At 45.9% G+C, this 23,308-nt stretch overlaps 1 protein-coding gene across 2 annotated transcripts in view; it reads left to right on the top strand.

Annotated features, from left to right (window-relative positions):
• The window catches only part of ZDHHC14 (zinc finger DHHC-type palmitoyltransferase 14), a 262,897-nt gene that overhangs the window by 187,799 nt on the left and 51,790 nt on the right, over positions 1 to 23,308 (top strand). The window lies entirely within an intron of this gene.

Genomic DNA, 23,308 nt, shown 5'->3' with positions numbered 1-23,308 from the left:
GGTAGGGGAGCTGGAGGCCCCTTGAATCCCAAGAAGAGGAAAAGAGGCAGAGGCCGGAGACTTTCAGGCCTACAGTTAGGATCTTGCTCTTCCAGAGACCACCAAGACCATCCCTCTCTGTCTGCTTGCTTTCTCCAGGGCAGACTAGAGAAACAGGCAGAGGGAATGGGTAGCACAGATGTCCTCCGTGGTAAGACGTGTCTCTACAGTTAGGCACCATTGGCCCAGCACAGGATTTTTACAGCTGACATGGGTCTCAGCCCCTTGGAATTACTTGGCAAGCACTTCCTGTCACTTCAGACTGAGAACTGCTAGCCACACCCACAGACCATCTTTTTCTCTGGTCTGAAGCTTCTTAGAGATGAAGCTGGCAAGGAGATGGTAGAAGACCCAAGTCACAGGAAGGGTGGGTTACACAAAAGCTCTGCCCACTGGGAAAGACCCACGTTTCTCCAGTCCCATGGCCTGCCTCTAATAGAAATGACCACGGATACTTCTGGGCGTTAGGCACAGGAATCCTCTATTAGCTCATACCCAACCTTGTTTACCTCAGTAACACACCAATGGCCAACACTCTTTCTGAGTCTGTTAGGATTTGTAGTCTCTATTCTTGAGGAAAATAAAACGTTACAATGCACTTCTGCTGTGCAAAACTGTTTTCCTCTTATTTGTCTGAAAATTACTTCATCCTAACTTTAAAAATCTACAATTTGGTAGAAAGTCTCTGCTTTCCCCATGAGACCTTGTCTTGGTTTTATTAACTTAGATAAATTACTTTAAGCCTTGCCCCCCAAGCAGAACAGCATGAAATTTCATTCAGTCTTTTCCCATTTTGCAAGTAGCCTGAGTCGAGAGCTGGGAATCTGGCACCGGATGGCCTGGGTGCAAATACCAGCATCATGACTCCAACAAGCTACTTAAACGCTCTATGCCTCAGTCTTCCCATCTGTACAATGGGGTTGGTAACAGTAACTACTTCATTGGATGGTTGAGGGGTTAAATGGGTCCATACAAGGAAGAGTGCCCAGAAGAGTGCCTTGGCATAGTGCCTGGTATAGAGCAAATGTTACTGTTATATCTGTAATTATTGTTGCTAATCTGTTCTTACTGCTGCTTCCTTGATAGTTTTGATTGGCTTTCTCTGTTTGATTTCTTGAGCTACTGTAGCCCTCTATGGATGTGATGACCAAAATCGCACCTGGTCCTCTGTGTCGGGGCAGACCAGGGTTTCCACAAGGATACACGACAGTCTTGTTAGATTTCTGATAGGCTTCCTGGGGACTTCAGCCCCAGTGGCCATCTTGAGCACGCTTTTAAGTCAAAGCATTGCAGTGGCTTAAATATCTTCAGGGAGTAACCTGTAGGGATTCTCAAGACCCTTGCTTGGGTCGTAATTTTGATATTACATGATGGAATATTATATGATGGAATATTGTATGATGTAACTTACATTTTTCACAAAAGCTCTTCTGTTACTTTGCATGCCTTCTCCTAGAGGTCTAGTGACTTATGCCACTGGGCATTTATGGGTAGGGAGTTGATATCTACAAACCCAAAGAGCTTACTGGGCACCTCCTTCTCTTTATTATTTATAAAAATGTTTACCTATTCCTAGACATCTGACCGTTCCATTTATATCAACTGGTCTCAATCTTCTGTTTCTTTCTCTAGGCTAGACTCCTAATCATGATAAAACTTTCTTCCCAGCTCATCGTGTTTTAAAATTCTCTTCGGATTATTGTAAAACACTTTCTAAAAGCTCATGTAATCGTATTTATTCCCTCCAACACCCGGAGGTGTACATACATGTCCCTTAAAGAACGCTGATGAATTAGATGTAAAATCCCCTTACTAAAATTATAAATCAACCCCAGTTAATGGTGTACTTCTCCTCGAGGATAACTGTTTACGATACCACAATGTCTTATGGAAACTACCATCTGAGAAAATAAGAGCCTCCAGTCGATAGTGTCTAGGAGCCCTTCTGCAACCTTTCTGATAAATCCAAGTCATGGTAGCAATCCAGCACTCCCCAAATAAGCACGGTGGTGTCCTATAATTGGGAGACTCAGAACCACAAAGGGAGAGGCAAGAAAGGGGGAAAGTTTGGGAGTGTCCTCAAGAGGAGGAAAACTGGCCAAAGGGCACATTGCCAACATCTGCCTCTAAACAGCATCTGCTGGACCTGGGGCTGGAGTTTGGCAAACCTTGATCAGGGCCTCAGTGTACAAATGACAGGTGAGATAAGTAGCATACAGCTGATTTAAAATAAAGCTACTCACAGCACTCCTGGAATAGCCACCCAGTGATTCAAACCTACATAGCTTTAGTTTTCCAGTTCATTATGCTGCATTTGGGCCTTTGGGGTGACCTATTAGCAGACCAGCAAATTGGACCTTCTTCTGCGTTCGGGAAAATAGAGTGGAAAGCAAATATCTCCAACTGAGAAGTGCAATTGCAGAGTTTGCCATGATTTTATTTTTAGGTAGAAAGTTTTCATTGAAAGCATTATACTTTTTGCAGCCAGGGAGAAATGTACAATGATGTGCAGAAAGCCAGGGTTTAGCACATGCGGCTTCCCTTCCCTTGTAATGAATGGGTTTGGGTTGGTTCTTCCTACGTACACAACTAAATGTCACTTTACACTGGGAGGGGAGAGAGGAAAAATGCAGTTTCCCAGGCAGTTCAGAAGAGTATTTTTCTTTGTTAAGTAAATTTGAAAAGAGAGCACACTGGTAGGGGACTGAGGGAAAAGCTTTCTTAGAGAGCAGACTCTGGTGCAAATATAGAACGGGTTAGCAGAGCCTAGTGGTTGGCAATGTAATGCACAAGACCCAGGACTGGATCCAGGTCCTGTCATCGGATGGTATTAGTACCTGGGTGGGTTATCTGACTATCCCCAACTGTTACCACATCTGCAAAATGGGATGACCCTAGTACTACCTCATAGGTTTCTTCTAAGGATTAAGTGAGATACTAACCGGCAGGGGCGCCATATAGACCTGGTGCACGCTGGGGGCTCAGTGAGTGCTTGCCATCAGTGTTATCATGGGTGACCAGGGACATGCTGCCATAACACTCCCAAACGACTGCACAGAACGAGGTTCGTCTTCACAGCGTGGTAGGACTCACCTTGTTTTCCTGTAATCTGGTGCGCTTTAGGTGACCTGCGGTCCTGGAAGTGAATATTTCCCCCCCACCCCTCTGGCTTTGTCCCTGTTTACCTCTCTCTCTCAGAGCCTTTCTCAGTCTTCTCTCTAGTTATTTTTCTCTGTTGCCATCAGTTGTTTCTGCACATATGGAACAGGGTATTTCGGCTCATTTGTTAATCCAGGCAATCTTTGAAGTTATACAATATTCTTAAATGACCAACACCTGGGGCCGTGGAGCCCCTTCCGCTCTCTCGGATCCTCAGGATCCCTCAGATCATTCTTAAGGTGAGACTAACTGAAGGTGCTGGAAAGCAAACTGCGTGCTTGGGAGGTCCTGGCAAACTCACTGTGTACTCCCAGAGCCCCAAGTGAGTCCGCTCCACATTTCAGGGAAGTCTGTCCGTTGGTGGTCTCTGGTCTCCTGTCACAATAGCCAGCAGCTTTTACCGGAATTAGGTATTCTGAATACAATCTAGACCTGTAATTAAAAGGGACTTACTTGAAAGTAGTTTGATCACACACCGTGGACTAAGTTGAGTTTGCTAAATAATGAGATGGCGCATGCGAGCCTTTGTAAGCCTGCTATACCAGGAGTTTGTCTAGCTCTGACCAGCCCGAAGGCAGCTTAGCCTGCGGCCCAGAGGTGGCCTTTGGAGGCAGCAGCCCCTGGGTCCCAGACCTGCTGCCCTGTGTGGGCAAGGAGCACCCTCTGTGCTTACGCCGTGCCATATCTGGAAGTGCTGTGAGGTCAAAGAACAGGGCGTGTGAGGCCCTCAGGCTGTGTCGGCCCCTGGGGAGGACTCCGCACTTCCAGCCTCTTTCCTCACACAAGGGGTGCCCTAGTCCCATTTTGTTCGGACCTTGTCTGTTAGTTCTGGTGTAGGTGGCACAAAGAACCTCCAGAGGCCCTCCACAGGGACTTGGTGTTCAGTGACTTGTTTTTGGTAGGGCTCTACCACCATCTTTAAAAATCCTTATATACTCCCTTTCTCATTCCCCTGCCTCTTTTTTTGCTGTGCCCTTTTTCTCCTGGGAGTACTACGCACTCCCCTTCTCAGCCCACAGTGTCTCCTTCCCCTTGATCCAGCTGCTTCCTCTGTGATGTGGTTTTCTGAGCTCAACTGCTGATATCTTGTCTGTTGTGTACACTCTATGTACATTAGAGCTCACTCATTAGAGTTACTGCTGTGTGGTTGTGCTCAGTATTGAGGTTTAGAATATCTGAGATTTGGAATTGCAGCTGCCTTCTGGTGTGGAGTTGCATTCTGGAATGTCTTTATAACTATTAGGTATGGTGAGAGGACTATTAATTTCCCATAGGAAAGTGTATCATTTGAGGGGAATGGAGAGAACTGGTATTTGTATCCTCCCAAGAACCAAAACAAACAGGGCTTTACTGTACCCGCCTCCCAGTTTCAAGTATCTTTTCTTTTCAGTCACATTTAATAAGCACCTATGTGTCAGACCCTGTGCTAGTAGCTAGATGCATCAGAGTAAAAGACAGTCCTCAAAGATCATTACTAAGAACAGATTAAGGAGAATTCAAGATAGAAATCATTATATTTATTATGTTGCATAAGCCAAAGAGAGTAATTTTACACTGGTAAAGAGTACAATTAATAATTTAGTCATCAACAGATATGTACCAGATAACATTACATCAAAATATATAAAGTAAAAATTGTTAGAGAAGCAAGGATAACTTGGTATAAACATAATGCTAATGAGAAACAATTGCATACTTCTAATTTTGGTGGTTTGGATAAGTAAAATACAAGTAAGGAAATAAAGAATACTCATATATAATTAATAAATATATGCTGAACTTTGTTTCTACAAAGTATACTTACCTTTTTTTTTAACTATGTGTGGAATATTTACAAAAAATAATCATACTAGGCCACAAAAAATTCCTCGCTTTCTAAAACCAGACATTGCACAGATCATAATATCTGATGGCACAACAGTAAAACTAGAAATCAATCACAAAGAGATAAATATACAAACTTGACCAATTGTGGTATTTTTTTTAAAAAACATTTTAAACTTCAAACACAAACCTCAAAATCACAGATTTGGAATAGTTAGAAAGTGACAATAAGAAACATGCAAAAGAAAACTGTATGCTGGTTAGAATTCTAAATTTTAAACACACAAAATAGTTGACCTAAGCAGAAAAGGAATTATTTGGAAAGCTGTCAGGTAGCTCACAGGAATGAAGGAGAAGCCTGAGAACCAGGCGCAGAAACCAGGAAGAGCCAGGGAAGGCTGAGTGACTGAGTGCAAACAGTCACTACAGCAATAGGATGTCATGGGAGGCACGAGCACCACAAGCAAAATGTTTGTTGCACCACCACCGAGTTCTAATTCTGCTGCTGCTATCAGCTTAAAACTGTGACTCTGTCCGTCTGCAAGGACTCTGGGTTCAGACATCTGGGTGAGAGCACCTGGGCCTGTTTCGCTTCCACACCCAAGAAGCTAGGAAGGTGGGGGAGGTTAACTACCCACTTTCAGCTTCTATAATGGGGGTGGGGTCCTGCCTCCCACCTATTTTGGGATTCTCCCCAAAACAGAAAGTTTACTTAGATGGTGAATGGCCAATAAAACAAAAAGTTTTTAAAAATCTAGTACAAAAAACAAAACTGAATTTAGAAACAAATAAACCAACATAGCATCCATCTCAAGAAGATAGAAAAAGAATAGCAAAATAATCTTAAGAAAAACAGGAAGAAAATGATTAATGACGTAGAAAACAGAAGAATAAATATGATACCACCTCTAATTCTTTGGAAAATAAACAACGGAAAGATCAACTTCTGGTAAGACAGAAAGAGAGAATAACAAGAAAGTGGAAATAACAGATTCAAATAAGACAAATATAGGTGAGTTTTTTAGTTACTAGAAAATAACTACATTAGTTTGCATATTATATAACTCTCCGCTATTGCTTTGAAAATCTCAGTGAAACATGATTTTGTGGGAAATGAGTCAAAGAATGAGTGGAAACTTAAATAGACTACTAATAATGAAAAACTGAGTAATTTACTAAAGATTCATCCAAGAAAGATGCTAGAATGAAACAATCTTATTCCCAGTGCTCTGAATAGCATTTCAGATCTTAGAGCAGCTTGGAGAGCTTTTCAGTTCATTTCACCAGGATAGCATAAACCTAACACTAAAATCTGACAAAAACAACATGAAAAAAAGAAGAGTCTCATTAATAAATGTATATAAAAGTCAACATGATAACATAGCAAATTTAATCTAGCAATATTAGGGAGAGTATAAGAGAATTCCTCATTTTGACATAGAAGAGCATATTCCAGGAATGCAATTTTTTTAAATATTAATAAGCCTCTTACTGTATCAATAGGTCAAAGCCCAAAAAGTATATGATCATGATAATAGATAATAAAAAGAGATTTAATAAAATTTGGCACTCATTTCTAACTCTAAAACTTGGTAAACCAAAATTGGGAGGTCTGGTAGACAGAATTTGGGCCCTGTGATCTCCATACCATGGTATTACTCCCATAGTTAGGTCACCTCACATGACGAAGAGGTTTTGCAGATGTCAGTAAGGTTACTAATTAATTGACTTCAAGTAATGGGTATTATCCTGGATTATCCAGGTGGGCCCAGTGTAATGACAAGAGCCCTTCAGAGCAAACAGCAGAGATTCCAAGTAGGGGAAGGATTCAACCTGCATGGTTGGCTTGAAGATGGAGGGGATCATGTGGAAAAGGTGAGAAAGAAATGAATCCTGTCAACTGCACTAGGCTTGGAAGGAAGAGCACCCAAATCCAATGGTGCCTGCACCCCCCACCTTCATCTTGATCTTAGCCTTAGGAGACCCTGAGCCAAGCTCCTGACCCGCTAAAATGTCAAGACACTAGATTTGTGTTGTTTAAAGCCACTGCACTTTGAAGAGACATCCGTAGTCCCATGTTCATTGCAGCAGCATTCACAATAGCCAAGAAATGGAAACAATCTAAGTGCCTGTCAATGGATGAATGGGTAAAGATGGTGTTGTAGACGTACAATGGAATGTTATTCATCCACAAGAAAGAAGGAAATCTGTCATTTGCATCAACATGGATATATCTCGAGGACATTGCGCTAAGTGAAATTAGTCAGACAAAGACAAATTGTGTGTGTATGATACCATTTATATGTAGAATCTAGAAAAGCCATACTCATAAAAACAGAGTAAAATGGGGGGTGGGGGACCAAGAGAGATGTTTAAATGTACAAATTGCTAGGCAGTTATAGAAAACTAATAAAAAAGAATATCCTTTAATATGATTGTTGTAAAGATGAAAAAAGCTGATATTTTCTTTATGGCAAAACACTGGAGTTATTTTACATTAAAGTTAAAAACAGATTAGGATGTTCACTATCATTGCTAGCATTTAACATTTTTCTAGCTTTTTCTAACTAATGCAGAAGGATGAGAAAAAATAAATACGAACTATCAAAAAGGAGCAGGCAAAATTATCCCTTCATTGTAGATGACAAGAAAACCAACAATAATATTAAGGCTAGTACCAGCAAATATTAGAAGTAGTGTTTTAAATTCGGTAGGGTTCTTAGTTACCAAATCAAAACATTAAAGTAGGTGGCCAATAGAGCTACCCTATGATCCAGCAATTGCATTACTGGATATTTACCCCAAAGATACAGACATAGTGAAGAGAACGGCCTTATGCACCCCAATGTTCATAGCAGCATTGTCCACAATAGCTAAATCGTGGAAGGAGCTGAGATGCCCTTCAACAGATGACTGGATTAAGAAGATGTGGTCCATATATACAATGGAGTATTACTCAGCCATCAAAAAGAACGATTTCTCAACATTTGTTGCAACACGGACGGGACTGGAGAAGATAATGCTAAACGAAATAAGTCAAGCAGAGAAGGACAATTATCATATGGTTTCACTCATTTATGGAACATAAGAAGTAGGAAGATTGGTAGGAGAAGAAAGGGAAGAAGAAAGGGGGGGTAAACAGAAGGGGGAATGAACCATGAGTGACTATGGACTCTGGGAAACAAACTGAGGACTTCAGAGGGGAGGGAGGTGGGGGAATGGGATAGGCTGGTGATGGGTATTAAGGAGGGCACGTATTGCATGGTGCACTGGGTGTTATACGCAAGTAATGAGTCATGGAACTTTACATCAAAAACTAGGGGTGTACTGTATGGTAACTAACATAATAAAAATACAATTAAAATAAATAAATAAATAAAGTAGGTGGCCGTATATTAGTTAGGAATCACAATTGAAATCAAGATACATTCTCTCCACAAACTTCTTTATAAATTTAACTGATTTGAGGTGGGGGACAAGATAAAATAGTTGTACAGTTCAATCAAAAGAATAAGCTAGCCATAATAACCAATAACGCTGTGGGAAAAGAACAATGCAAGGAGACCTGTACCATTAGATATCATGACGTCTAAAGCGTGTCCCAGACCCACAGCCCAGGTGCAGAAAGTGACTCGAGGGCCCCCCTACACGTGTGCATATCTGTGTGAACGATTTCTTCATTATCGTTTCTAAATTTTCCAAATCTCTAAAGTGACCATCAGAATGCACAGTCCTTGTTCAGAAGGGTCTCACCGCCTGGCAAGGAAGGCAGAGACCACCAATACAGTGGAGTATGGCAAGTGACATGGGGAGGGGTCTTCAGGAGCCCAGACTTCACAGTGCGGGGGTCCTTATGCCAAGTCGTACAGCGTAAGTAGGGGATTACTGCATTGCAGGAGGGGCAGGAGACTCAGCAGGTCGACATACTGGGCAGACCAGACAGTAGGACAGAGGCTCGGAGATTTGCAAGGATGCTTGAAAGCAGTCCAAAAGACCAATCTCCTGAGATTTGGGGGAGCTATTAACTCTGACTCCTGCGGGGGCTGCCTCTGAGCTTTCTGCAGTGGCACACGGGCTGGGTTCTTCTGCTCCTTGGGACATATAGCCCCTTCCTGTTCGCCTGTCAGTTTTTTCTTAGTGTCCAGAGTTTTGTCCTTTTTGGTTGAAGGAACAGGTCCTGTAACTAAACTTCAAACTATATCAAACAATCTCCTTAATCCTTTTGGAGCCAATCCACCAGTCCTGTTTTCACCTTCTCCCCTTCATGGACCATGGGAAGTTCCTCCATGCTTCCGATAATTGTGTGCCTACCTCTGACTCAAAGTGAATACATACAGTCATGAGATCTTTTAGCTGAAAACAAACTTGGAGGTTTTTGTTTGCATAGATCGTCTATTGTAGTGGTCCGAGGGTTGAAGGGGGCTTGCGAAATGAAGAGAATGTCAGGGACTGTTCCCATCATTGTGATGTAACTCGCACTTTGCAGGACTGGGGAGAGAGCCGGAATTCAGTTCACGGCTGTGCAGAACACTGCCATGTGTTCATAAAAGGTTTTAGTCATATCAGAAGTTCAGAGCCAAATTTACCCACCTCTGAGAAATGTAAATAAGACCTCGGGGCGTGTATTTTTGGCACTAACTTATTCCTGGTTTGCTTATAAGAAGCTCAAGCCCTTTTTCAGAAAGAGGGGGGTTTTAATTAAGTCACTCATTAGGAGTGGTTCAGTGTTATTAGCTCAAGTGACAGATGACAGAATTCCAAGTAACCTTCCTGACTCACTTGACACTAAGTTGACATTCTTTCCTGGAAGCCTTTTCACCTCGTCTTGCGTCAGATGAAAACCATTTCTGGTTGCCTCCACCCTGTTTGCCCTGTCTCTTCCTGCCAGCTCTCATTTCCTGTACATCACGCCCCCTCTCCTTCTCCTTGTCCCCAGCTGGTCCCCACTCTTCTCTTGGTTCTGCACAGTCTTCTGTGGAGTCTTCACCCTGCAGCTTGGAGCCACCGTCTTGTTCCAGCCGAGTAGCCAGCCTCTTCCCTGCCAATCTCTTTCCCAACATGCTCTCCCCACAAGGAGGTCCTCTGTGTTCTGCTTCCAGGAGTTTCTTCCAAAAACAACAACATTGAGGGTCTAGAGGGGCTTTTGAGTCAATGACCAACATAAAATGAAACTCTACAAAGTCTTTCATCTTGCAGAAGAATCTACTTCAAAACATATTTGTTACAGGTGTAAGTACATGTAAATATATATAAAGGCCTTAAGATGGACTACGTGGGCCCGGGAGTCTGCATTTTAGCACCGTTCCCAAGGGGTTCTTAGTCACAGTCGAGGTTGAGAGCCAGGGGATCAGACAGGGTTCCCACCTAGAGGTCAGGCCATGTGGAAGCCTTAGGAATTGCTCATCTCTCACAGAGAAGAGGCCAACAGTGAGACTTCCTACAGGAGGCAGCCACTTCCAGAAGCGTAACTGCTAAGGTGTGTTGCCACCTTGAAATTTTAATATTAATAAGTAGCTGCCATCTTTGAAGCCTGCTGGAAGCCATGAATTGGAAGTATTGAAAACTCATCAATAAGGCTGTATTTCTCCTCCAGCTCCCCTTAGGGCCATCTTTTCTCTGGGTGTCTGAAGTAGATGTAGACACAGTTTACTAACAAGGGTGGAAGCAATGCAGGCATTGACAGCAGATCCCAAAGTATGTATTCATAATAACCCGCTGTTGACTTGAGTGGCCTAGAATCGGACCTGGCCTCCAGCAACAGATTATTACATGGAAAGAGAGCACAAAGAAGTACAAGACGGGCCTCCTGCCCTTGAGAAGTTTTCTGCCTATGTATGAAAAGTTCACTAACTCCATAAAGAATATTTGACAAGTTTATAGCACTCAGGATATCTAGCCTGACCTTAGGATGGTCATTTTAGACAAATTCTCACGAAGGGATGAGATGGGAGGAAAATCTGGAAAAATTAGATGGCAGCCTCCCTAAATCCCGCATGCTGTCCAAGAAGGAGAGACCAGACTCAGCCACTAGCACGTCATGCTGGAACAGGAAATGGAGTTGATCAAAATCTGGCCTTAGGAGGACTAATCTCACATAGTGTAAAGTGAGTTGATGAGATGTATTAGCTACTATCCAGTGATGCTGTCTGACAAACACCCTCCAAAATCTCCATGGCTTTTAACAAATAGCACTTCTCTTTCTCATGTGCCTATGGGTCGTGGGGCAGTGCTGGGAACTGGCTGGGCTTGGCTTCAGGCATTGATGAGGGTGACTCTTCTCCTCCAGTTTGATTCTGAGGACGCGGGCTAAAGGGACTGCAGCTAGCAGGGGCGTGTTCTCTTCCCAGTGTGGCTCATTGGACTGCGTGATAGGGTGCCAAAACGAGCAGTATCTCTTAAGGCCTCTGCTTACAGGGCATCTGCTAAGCTTCCGTTGGCCAAGCAAGGTGGATGACCATGACCATGATCTGTCAGTGGGGCAGGGAAGGATACTCCACCTCAAGAGGGAGGAAAGTGAGTATTTGCTGAAATTATCCAGTCTGTCACCTGCAGGGAGACTCGAAGACTGAGGACCAGTCACTTTCTAAGGCTGTATGTCTGTTCATCTTTTTACGATATACAGTGTCTTACAGTCCAACAGTCTGCTGTTTTCTTGAGTTGCCTAGGATTGAAATTGTCCTCTAGCAATGGATTTGGGAGTTAGGGAGGCCAAGGATAAAATATACATCACCAGCCATGAAGTTTCTTCTTCCAACATATCTGTGGCCAATCAGCTGATCCAGCTGCTCGCTGTTGGGTGTTAAATGATGGATGTTTCACAAAATTCCACCCACTATCAGTAGCAGTCGGACAGGACTGAGCTGTTAAAGGCTGGACACTTAGATAGTAACCAGTAACCTGTGTGCTTTTGTTTTGAAAGCTTAGTACAAGTTTGTACATTAAAAAGAAAAAGCTATGAAAATAATTTGGTTTGTTAGAATACATTAAGTTTTATTTTATTTTCAAAAGGTTGAAAAACATGTTAAATAAAAGACTAACTGACATGGAAATATTAAATTGGGAAAAGGGGAAGAAGAATCATTTATTTAAAACTTAGTAAGCAGTGTGCCTAGGTGGCTCAGTCGGTTAAGTGGCCGACTCTTGATTTCAGCTCAGGTCATGATCTCGGGTTGTGGGATCGAGCCCTGCATCTGGCTCCCCACTCAGTGGGGAATCTGTCTCCCTCTCCCTCTGCCCCACCCTCTGCTTGCACACATGCGTGCTCTCTCACTCTCTCTCTCATATAAATGAATAAATCTTTAAAAAATAAAATAAATTAGTAATGTTAAAAATTACTAATGTGCCTGTGAAAATGAGATTATTTTATTTTTTACTAAGAAAGGGAAATGAATACACAGAAACAACGTATACTAAAATAGCTCTTTGATTTTTATGATACCATCATACATTTATGTAGGGCTTTTTACTTTAGGGGGTGGTTCCATATGTTTTCTCGTCTGTTGTTCACAACCAGTTCGTGCGTCAGTCAGGGTGGAGAGTATCACCCCCATTTGATAGAGAACTCTGGTTCAGAGAGGGCAGGAACTTGCAAACGGTCACACAGCAAGACTCTAGTAGCCTGAACCAGAAGGCATCCTCCCAAGCCCTGTGGGAAAGCTCTAATGCACAGATGCAGAGCAGGGAGAAACTCAGCTGAGCCGGAAGGTGAGCAGCAGGCGGACAGTAAGATTTTTGTGTGAGGCAAGACAGTAACCTCTACCCCAGCCTGGTAGAAACATGCCATTCATCCAACACTGCGTGTGGCTCTGGGCCTGGGCCCCGGGCAGGGCTGCGGCATGCAGGGACAGTAGGAAGATGAGTCACACGTGCTCACCAGCCTCTAAGAGCTTCTGAAGGCTCCAGAATGAGTAGACAAGGTGAGTGTCTGCCATGACCTTGCTGGACCCATGCAAAGTCTTACGTAAACTCAGCATGCTAGTTATCGACCCGGGATTATTGAGAGGTTAACAAGACAAGGGACATGTGTAAGTACTTTAAATCGCTAAAAATCTCTCATGTGTGCGTATGATGGTTATATTACCCTCCTGAAACCGTGTTGTATGGTTATATTACCCTTCTGCATTGACGTAGCACAGGCTTTTTGTACTTGGATCGGGCCTTCTTCTCAGAGCCCCCCTGGGTCCGTTAACATCCAAGGGGGGAGTTTAATGAGGTGAGGTGCATACTTGAATCAGAAGGTACCAGTAACGAGTGGAAGCCATGAGCCCCACATGGGAGAGAGTTCAGTGATCCACCCTGATGGTCTGGACAGAGCAAGGCCCCAACAGGCTCGGGCCAGAGCTCAGGTGCCGTGAAGACGGGCAGACCAGGGCTGTGACCCCCGCTGCAGAAATGCAGCTTACCCCCACGGGCCTGGCTCCTTCCAAGGACAGGGCCTGACCAGGGACCAAGCACCTTGCTTCTAGAGTTTGCTTTCAGCGGGGATTCTTGATCTAAGCACAGTGGATGGAATTCAGGGGTCCGTGAGCTTGGATGGGGAGAGCAATCACATCTTTATTCTCACGAACCTCTGAGTGAAATTTAATATTTCCTTCAATTATGAATACGGGCCACAGACCACATGAGTCGTGTTAGTCACCACTAGAAACCACAGACGTTTTCTGATGCCTTCACGGTCCTTACAGATGCTCAGACTAACATTTACACTTGTCACTGCCTCACAGTTAAGCAGCTGATAAACTATAGCTTCTGTTATTCTGCATATTAATAAATAAGCATGCATTTTATTAGGTCACAACTTTTAAATTCTTTTGCAAATAATCCTTATTATTGGTTTCTTTTGTCCTCTCATGTACTGTATGAATTTAAAAACACACAGGGAAGAGAGGGGTCCATAAGCTTCCTGAAGCTACTGACAGGGTTCATGGCACACACACGACAGGCTCAGAACCCCTGGTTCTATCTTGCTTAGACTCCTCCTCACTTGTTAGGAAATAGACTTCTGAAGGTGACAGGTCACTTTTCTCCACCCCGCCACCCGCCACCCGCCAGAGGGTTTGTGTTGATTTTTTTTTTTTCAAGTAATACACAGTAACATTTCTTTCAAGAATGCCATTTGTTTTTTTGTTTTTTGGTTTTAAAAAGAAAGGTTTTATTTATTTCTTTGAGGTAGAGTGTGCGCGCGCACAAGCGGGGCAGGCAGAGGGAGAAGCAGGCTCCCCACTGAGCAGGGAACCCGACGTGGGGCTGGATCCCAGGACCCCGGGACCATGAACTGAACTGAACCAGACATTAACTGACTGAGCCACCCAGGCGCCCAAGAATGCCATTTAAAAAAAAAAAAATTTTTTTTTTAAGAAAACAAATGACACCGGGCTCATTCTTCGTCCTTCCTCTTTTTCTTCCTCTTTCTCTCTCAGTCCAGAAGCAGGTGTGCAGCACACAGACACACGGCTTCCTGAGGGTGGGTGGGTGGGTTCAGTGGAGGATGAGCTGCGTGAGCCTCGACTTCACCACCTCTCTGGGTTCTTGGGTAAACAGAATCCATCTTGAAAGTTATTTAAAAGCTGGGGAGCTTCCCTTCCTTCCTGTTGTCCTTGTCTTGATCCCTTTACACCGCTGAGAAATATCGAGAAGAAAAGAACTGTTGGTGTAAAGAAATTAAAACCTCCCCACAAAGGATAATCTGGCATTGTCTTAAATGTGAAGCAGAGATCATTTCCCACCCCATGTGGGTCGTATAATGGTTTGTATCACATGCCTTTCCACTGAAAGTGGGCCAAAATAAGGTGGTATTACAGAACATATTCTTGACTCTTAGGAGTTGAGTTACAACAATATCATAATGGAGCGGTATGCCGTTTGTCACATGATAAAAGTAACCAGTTTTCTACAAGTGGTTTGTGCCTGAAAAACCTTATTGCTTATTAGTAACTGATTTATAGGTTTGTTTTTCAGTCCAATTAGCTGAACAAAAAAAAAAAAACTACATTTTTCCTTCTTTGATCCTGCTGAAGCTTTGCTGTAGGACAGAAAGTGGCCAGCGTGTGTGCCTGGGATTAGTAAAATCCTGTGCTCAGGGAAGCAGTGGGCTTATGGGCTCATGATACTTTAGGGCTGTACGCGTGACTGTGTAAGCACTTCTTTCAGCTGTTGGAGGAATAGCTACCGACTGTCACTTGTCTGTCAGGCCTTGTGCGAGGCAGGCACTGGGGAGACCATAGTGAATGTGGTTAACGGGCTCCTGCCTGCAAGGAGCTTACAGGTGCCCACCGAGGAACCCAAGTCCGCACCCATGGAACAGGGAGGCAGATGAACAATGGGGAAGTACAGGGTCGTGTGGGAACACGCAGGAGAGATCCCAACCCAGAGGAAGGAGCATCCAGTCTGAGAAGCACAGGAAGAACACCTGTTGTCAGGCAAAGGGAGAGACCCGAGGAAGAGGCTGACGTGGAGGGTCCGGGCAGAGGGGGCTTAAATGAGAGGCAGGAGGTGAGCTCACACCTTCCAAGCCCGGAGTCTCCATCTCACCCCAAGGGTGGGAGACCACACAGTGACCTTACCAACTCTGTGTTTCCGAAAGTGCTCTCTGTCCATTTTACCGACTTACGGACAGTGAATGGAGGGTGGCAAGACAGAGCCAAGGAGAGGGGTGGGAGGGCTGCTGCCCCCGGCTGGGGGCGGGTTTCCTTGGCCCAGGCTAGGGAAGCGACCATGGAGATGGAAAGACAACGTGGATGGATTCCAGAAATATTTCAGGGGAAGAGCCAGCAGGAGTCCACGCTTCATTGAACTCATGGAGTTGGGGCGAAGGGGAATGAGTGTTTGACCCCTTTATCTCTTGAAAGTGTGATTATTTCCCCATGTTATAAAATTAATGCTTTTAAAGAAAAATGGAGTTCACATATTTTTAGTGAATCATGGCACGATGACCTGAGTTTGTACAGGACATAACTCAGTTTGACTGCCTGGGAAGCCTCTTGCTCTCGGTCCAGAACTCAATCCGTAGCCGCTTAAACATGAGGACCCAGAAACGATGGGACCAGTTGCGGAGAGCCAGAGCCACACGTGTCAAGTTGGGAGTGGTTGGTTGGTGTCTGTGAAGCCAGACACACAGAGGGAAGAAAGGAAGGAAAGTGCTAGAAAATCATAGAAAGAGAGGTAAAGAAGAGGGAGCAAAAAAGGCAAACATCGGGGAAGGGAGGGTAGTGAGTGGTGGGGCCACAGCGGCGCTGGGGTCAGAAGCCTGCCGGGGGCTGAGAGCAGGCGATGCTGGGACAGGACACGCCACCCCAGGAGCTGCCAAGGATGCCAGCGGAGGGGCAGACCCCACAGCAGCTCTGCTCCCTGCACCCAGAATGCCCCCCCACTGCCGGCACACTCATGCCCCTCCTTTGTCCGGCTCCTTACAGCTTACACAGTGATGCCAAGAAGAGCTTTGAGCTTCGGGGTGAGTGGGGTCGGTTGTTGTCATTAGTTGCCACTAACGAGGAGTCCGTTTCCAGTCCTGCCACAAGCAGGGTCTGTCCCCAGTGCTGGAGCCACAGGATAGAGGATGAGGTAGAAGCCAATCCTTCAAGAGAGCCCTCGGGTGATGAGGGACGGTCCGTGGGCAAAGGCGGGACTGTAGGCAAGCATGTAAGGAGGAGTGGGAGCCTTGCCTCGGGGTGTCAGGGGCAAGCAAGGGGCCCCCGGAGATGGATCCCAGCTGGACTAGGGTTCAGTCTGTCCTTGACTTCCTGGCTAAAAGTCATTAGCCGTTTCTTGGAGAGAAAATGGGAAACAACATGCTAACACACCTTTTTAGAGCTTTTGCCCATGGCTTTGTAGGGTGAGCCCTCATTGTTCTCATCCCAGGAGATGGGATTCCCAGCAGGGTCCTCTGGTGGCATCATCGCCGCCCGAGAGGCCCCAGCCCCCTGCAGCCCATCGTCCACAGACAGCTGAACTGGGTCGATCTGAGACCATCTGGACCTAAGAGTGGGAATCATTGAGTGACCCACCCAGCCCACCAAGTCTGAGTGAGGTCACACATTTCATGTTCTCATCAGTCACTGCGGCTGAGGCTGGGATGGCGGGAGGGCTCACATCCCAAATGAGACAAGGTGGTAAGGTGAGCAGCCTTGGTCTCAGACCCTGCACTTTGCAGGAGTGAGGTCCACGTTCTGCCAGTGTGTGTGTGGGGGGGGGGGGGGGGGACAGAGCCATCCCTTTGTGACAGGCATTGTTAGCCAAGCTCCCACACTGAATGTGCAAAGCCAGGATGCCACTGTGTTCGTTTTCAGCAGATGACTGTGACTCCCTGTCCCAGGGGCCAGAGTCCTCCCACCATGCAAAACCAGCCCTTTCTCTGCATATGGCCAAGCTACTTGGGCAGCCAATTCATAATCAGAATCCCAGTTTATAACCGTGCAATGAAAATATAACCACGATAGGAAGCAGAACCCTGCAGGTCCCCGCCCTGTGTGACTTTCTGGATGATTGGGTCAGATACTCTCACGTGAGAGTGGAAGGAGTTTGTATGTGCACTTGAGAAAAAATGCTTTGTTAGAGGACTCTGATAATTTAAAATAATGCATTTAAAATCATTTTTTTTAAGATTTTATTTATTTATTTGACAGAGACAGCCAGCGAGAGAGGGAACACAAGCAGGGGGGGTGGGAGAGGAAGAAGCAGGCTCCTAGTGGAGGAGCCTGATGTGGGGCTCGATCCCAGACTGCTGGGATCACGCCCTGAGCCGAAGGCAGAACTTAATGACTGCGCCACCCAGGTGCCTCTAAAATCATTTTTAAACGTGTCTTTTTTATTCTGCACATTTATTTAAAAATGGTCTTCGAAAAAGAAAGACTGTGTCTGATGAGATCGTTTGGAAAACACATCCCCCACCAACAGGAATGTTCCAACAGAGTTTCTAGGGCCCCCGGGGCCCCTTCTCTGCCTGTCCTGGGTGGGCACCATGGGACTCCAGCCCAGTGTCTGTGTGCGCTGCTGTAAGGCCTCCTTCTGAGGCAAAGGTAGATTGGACCTAAGCCAGAGGAGAGGGGTCTCTGGCCATGGGTTTTTATTTTTATCTAGCTAAGAAGTGCTTCCCTGATTTTTGCCTATAATTGTCAAACTGCAACTCTGCTTTAAAAATACTTTTTTCGACACCCAGGAAAGCCACAAGCAGTTACCTCATGAAAGTCTATGTCTATTGGTCTCACTGCCCCCCCCCCCCCCGCCACGTGTGTCTTCCTGACTTGCTGTCTCCCTTGATATGTGTGTGATTCCTGGCTTTGTCTCTGAGGAGTGTGTGCTCGGCTCGGAGTCGGCTCCCTTTGTCTTCCTGAAGTCTGTCTTTCCCTCAAGTTTATGGCTCCAGCTCAGACCTCTGCTCAGAGCTCCAGACTGGCAGCTGCCCCTTGCTTTTCCAACATCTCCACTTGGGGAGCTCAGAGATATCCCACGTCAGCATCTCCCATGATCCCCACCTTGCTGAGAGTCAAACTGTTTGCGGGTCACACTTAGAGTAGCAAACACCTAAGAGTCACTTTTGATTCCTTCCTCCTATGTCATGCGGCTCTGTCTTACTAGGCAGGTCCCAGCTCCACCGCCTCCCCCGCCTTTGCTCTGCCTGGGCCAGCGACAAGCCGCCATCCCCTCTCACTCTGACCGGGCAGGGGTCTCCTGGTGGCCTCTGCCATCCATCTCTTCTCCCCTTCCGATCCACCCTCTACGACTCCAGACAGAATGTGATCACCCCACCCTCTTGAAAGTGCTTTCCTGCTGCTGGTTGCTAGGAGAGGCCTAGTTAAGCGATCCTTAACCCGGTCTGCAAGATGTGCACCCTGCCCGCCTCTCCAGCTTGGCCCCCTGTCCTCGTCTCCATTCCTAGAAGAAGCCACGGTCCCCTCTGTGAACTTCTTCCCACTCTTCAGGGAGGGATCTGGGAAGCCCACTCCTCTTGCAGCTTTCTGAAGTCTGCCTTCACGCGCCCAGGCCATCCTGATATGATACACTGAGGGCTTATGTGGGGCGTGTGTTCCAAGAAGGCAGCCGGTGTCTGTTTTTGTCGTTCCGTATTCCCAGCAACTGGCACCTTGCCTGGCATGCCGCTGCTCGACTAATATTTGCTGATGGAGGGAGCAAAGGAAAGGAGGCAAGGAAAGAAAAAAAAAACCGATCAAACATTCCTCTACCTTCATCTCCGTTTTACCTTTCTGTCTTAAAAAAAAAAAAAAGTATGTTGCTTTTTTGGTTCTATGACTAGGTTAGTGCTTTCAGCTGGAACAAAAATTTTCCTTACCACAATCTACAGTAAATAAAACTCACCGCCCCACCCTCAAACCCTCAAAGTTCTAGAAGTACAAATGAACGTCTTCAGACTCTGAGAAAAGGATAAAAAATTATAAAATAGAAGTTTGATCAGAAACTGATAACCCTGGGGCGCCTGGGTGGCGCAGTCATTAAGCGTCTGCCTTCGGCTCAGGGCGTGATCCCAGCGTTATGGGATCGAGCCCCACGTCAGGCTCCTCTGCTGGGAGCCTGCTTCTTCCTCTCCCACTCCCCCTGCTTGTGTTCCCTCTCTCGCTGGCTGTCTCTCTCTCTGTCAAATAAATAAATAAAATCTTTAAAAAAAAAAGAAAAAGAAACTGATAGCCCTGACACAGCTCTGGGAGGATAGAAACGGCATGATTGCGAATGTAATTTGGCCTCTTGCAGATATGATGTCTACATATATTTATTCACTGGGCAAGTATTTGAGGGCCCGGCATGTGCCAGGCACTAATTTGAATAAGGCAGTAGTTGCTTTCAAAGTTTTTTCTTCCCCACAACTCACAGTAAGAAACGCATATACACTGGTACTCAATGCATACAAATGCTCTGATAACGTTTCATGAAGCAGTAACTTGACCACATGAGATGCCTTGATACTTTCTAGGCTATTTTTCTTCTTTTTTAAAAATTTGAATGCTGGTCACAGCCAACTAAATTAATTTCGTGACCCACTATTAATCACAGCCCTTAGTTTGGAAAACCCTGAATAAAACATGGCCCCTTCCTGTGAGTAAGGATGCTCCCGCTCTGTGTGCCGCAGGGCGGGGGGGTGTATGCAGGGTGAGTAGAGAGCCAGCCTCCAGCCAGGTTGGGGTTTTAGAGCATTGTACTTCAAGACCCGACTATAACACATTTAGCAGACCAGTCAGCAGGTAGGCACCTGCCTGCCTGCCTTCTTAGAACAACTCAACTTGAAAATTTGTTGTCTGAAATGAGTTACTTCATTTTCAGCCAAGTAAACTATACATCGGATGTTCTTAACCCCGGGGTCTAAGAACAGGCTTGGGGAAGTTGTATGGAAACTGCTGTGTATGAGTGCATGGGGGGGTGGGCACAGTTTTCATCAGATTTTCAAAGCATTTGGTAATAAAAAGGGTTAAGAACCACTGCCCTAGAGGTCAAAAACCTGAGTTTCTGATATTGGTGGGAAACCGAAGACAAGAGGGTAGAGTTGTAGCCTTTGCCTCCTCCCCAGCTCTCCCTCATCCTTCTTCCCTCATCAGCCTCACTCCTGTCATTCCACCTTCGGTCACACCTTCGACCAGCCCCGGGCCGGCAGCACGAGCCTCCCCTGGCCGCTGGATCTGAGCTCCGTAGCTCCGGCCTTGTCAGGCATGAGGAGTTTTCCACTCGCCCCAAGTCTCTGCATGTGCAATGGTATGTTAGCCTACTGCAAGTTTAACAGCTCATCACTGCGTCCCTGCGGTACGTTGCTCTGAGATGCCCTTTGTAAATCCTTTCAGACAATCCAGTGGAATTTCTAGCCATTAGTTGTTCTCAATTAGAAAATCACTTTCCCAGACTGTAAACCTGTGGCAGTTAACAGGTCTGGCTTCATGGCTGTGCAGGACCCAAGGTCGATTTAATGCTCTGCTGTCGCTGTCTTGAAATTTTTATGACTTTTTTTTAAGAGAGAGAGAGAGAGAGTGCCCCTGCTTGTGCCAGCGGGGGGCAGAGAGGGGCAGAGGAGAAGGAGAGAGAGAATCTTAAGCAGGCTCCACACCCAGCACAGAGCTGACCCAGGGCTCCGCTCGGGGCTTAATCTCACAACCCTGAGATCATGACCTGAGCCAAAATCAAGAGTCAGATGCTTAACCGACTGAGCCACCCAGCACCCCTCTTATGAATTTTTCTATGAGATGCCCTATAGTTTCATTTTTCAGGGGCCCACAAATTATGTAGGCAATCCTGACCATTAGAGAGAAACTTCGTCCTGTTCTTTTGAGCGCCTTGGTTTAAAAAAGTAATTAACGATCCACTGGCTAGACCGGCATGACTCAGTGAAGTGCTGGCCTGCTTTTTATGATGAACAGCAACCAACAAGAAGACAACCCACTCTATTTAGCGTCTGAGAAGTCTGTGCTGATCTGATTCTGGTGGGAGGGGGAATATTTATGTAGCACTTTGTAGTCTGAGTGCTTTAGAGCCACTGGTTCATTCTGGGCCTAACCTGGGTCTACAAGAAGACCGGTTCTTATAAATTATTTATAGTTTCTACAGCTAAAGCTTGCCAGCACTTCCTAATTTTGTGTAGGGTAGATGCAATTGACTTCAATTCCTGAAATTTATATTTAGCCATGTGACTTTCATATTTGAATTGGAAAGAATCTTTTACAGTAGATCCCGCTGCGGGACCCACAAACCTGCCTAGGGCACGTTGCTAAATCGGCCTTTAGGATTAGGGTTGCAGGTCCTCTATCCTGAGAAGCCAGTGTCCTTTCAACGGGGTGCCACCAAGCTGTCACTTTACAGCAGTGTGATACCACAAATACTGGGATCTTAACTTGGGACTGCTTGGAATAATTACAGGGAACATTGGCTAGCTGATTGTAAGTTGTGTGCGTGTGTGTGTGTGTGTGTGTGTGAGAGTGTGTGTGGTTGTAAGCAGTGGGCCATCTTAGGAAATGGAATATAATGGGGAAACTCAAAATATAAAACCGATAGAGGTCTATCTGCTCTAGTTGAAAGGGAAGAAAAGGTGAGTGATTGGAGAGAGAGACCTCCCAGCACCCACGGAGCTCAGTCTGGAAACGCATCAGTTCTGCGTCACATCAAGGCTACACCCCGTGAAGAGAGGGAGGCCCCAGCAGCAGGAGCCGCACAGGGAGTACAAGCAAAGGGCTCCTATGATCCTATTTGCTTTGGGTGGTCCTTGTAGCAGCCATGTGCAGCACACACTGACGGGGCGCCCCAGGAAGATTTTACGGTGGCTCATGAAAGTGCTGATAAGGGCACATGCACTGCGATGGCCTTCAGAGACCGGGGGCAGAAGCATGGAAAAGACAGCAGGAGTACAGCAAGCAATCCTGTTGACCAGCTGGACGTGAGGAATGAGTACAAGGGCAGAAAGGTGTGCATTCTCTACATTGGACAACTAGACACCTTGAGGATGCCGTTTGCTAAGACGAGGCCGGTGGTGAGGAGAAGAGCACACAGGGAAACATAATGAATGTAGCTTTGGACCTGCTGAAGGTGAGGTGTCTACGAGACAGGTAGGTAGGAATGCCTAGCGGGCAGTTGGAAAGACAGCAAGAGCTCAGTCAAGGCGTAAAGGAACTTGGGATGAGTGACACCCAAACCACCCTCAGCGCCTCGTGCTCAACAGGAGTTGAGGAATGCCTGGGTTACCCACTCCCAACTGTACTCTCCCAAACCTGGATGTTTGCACCAGGTCATCAAACCTTGAACCAAAGGGACATCCCAGGCACATGTGCTGTAAGGCCAATCACACAAGCAGCTGGAGATGCAGCTACCTGAGGGGGCTGAACACCTGTGCAGAGTGACCGCATGCTATGAGAATTCTGGAAAACCCTACAGAGAACTTCTGAGCATCAAATATCCTTTCTGCCCATCTGAGTCTGCCTTTGTTTCTATTCTGTATCGCAAAGTGGGGCAGCCAGGAGTTGTCCCAAGATAACTGGACTGGGCCACCAGAACACATGACTCTGAGAGTGCTGGGTAGGGAGGGGACCTCGGGGTCCCACCTTTTAGAAATGCAAAACCGGGGACAATTATGAATATTTTAAATATGACTACAGCCACATAGACTGAAGAAGGGTTAGAGGGGGAACGTGGGCCCCTCGTGCTCTCCTGTCTCGCATCTGTCCACGTCATCTCGTAACACACAGGCGTTAGTGGTAGCCACAGGACACAGCATGGATACAGGTATATTACCAGATGAGACGTTACCCGGGAAAGCACCCTAAAATGTATAAAGCAACAGTGCATATTTGCTATGCTTTCCTTGCAC

This window comes from Ursus arctos, unplaced genomic scaffold (genome assembly GCF_023065955.2).
Source record: "Ursus arctos isolate Adak ecotype North America unplaced genomic scaffold, UrsArc2.0 scaffold_13, whole genome shotgun sequence".
Classification (NCBI taxonomy): domain Eukaryota; kingdom Metazoa; phylum Chordata; class Mammalia; order Carnivora; family Ursidae; genus Ursus; species Ursus arctos.
The sequence above is the reverse complement of the archived record's forward strand: the minus strand, read 5'-3'. Positions and strand labels throughout refer to the sequence as shown.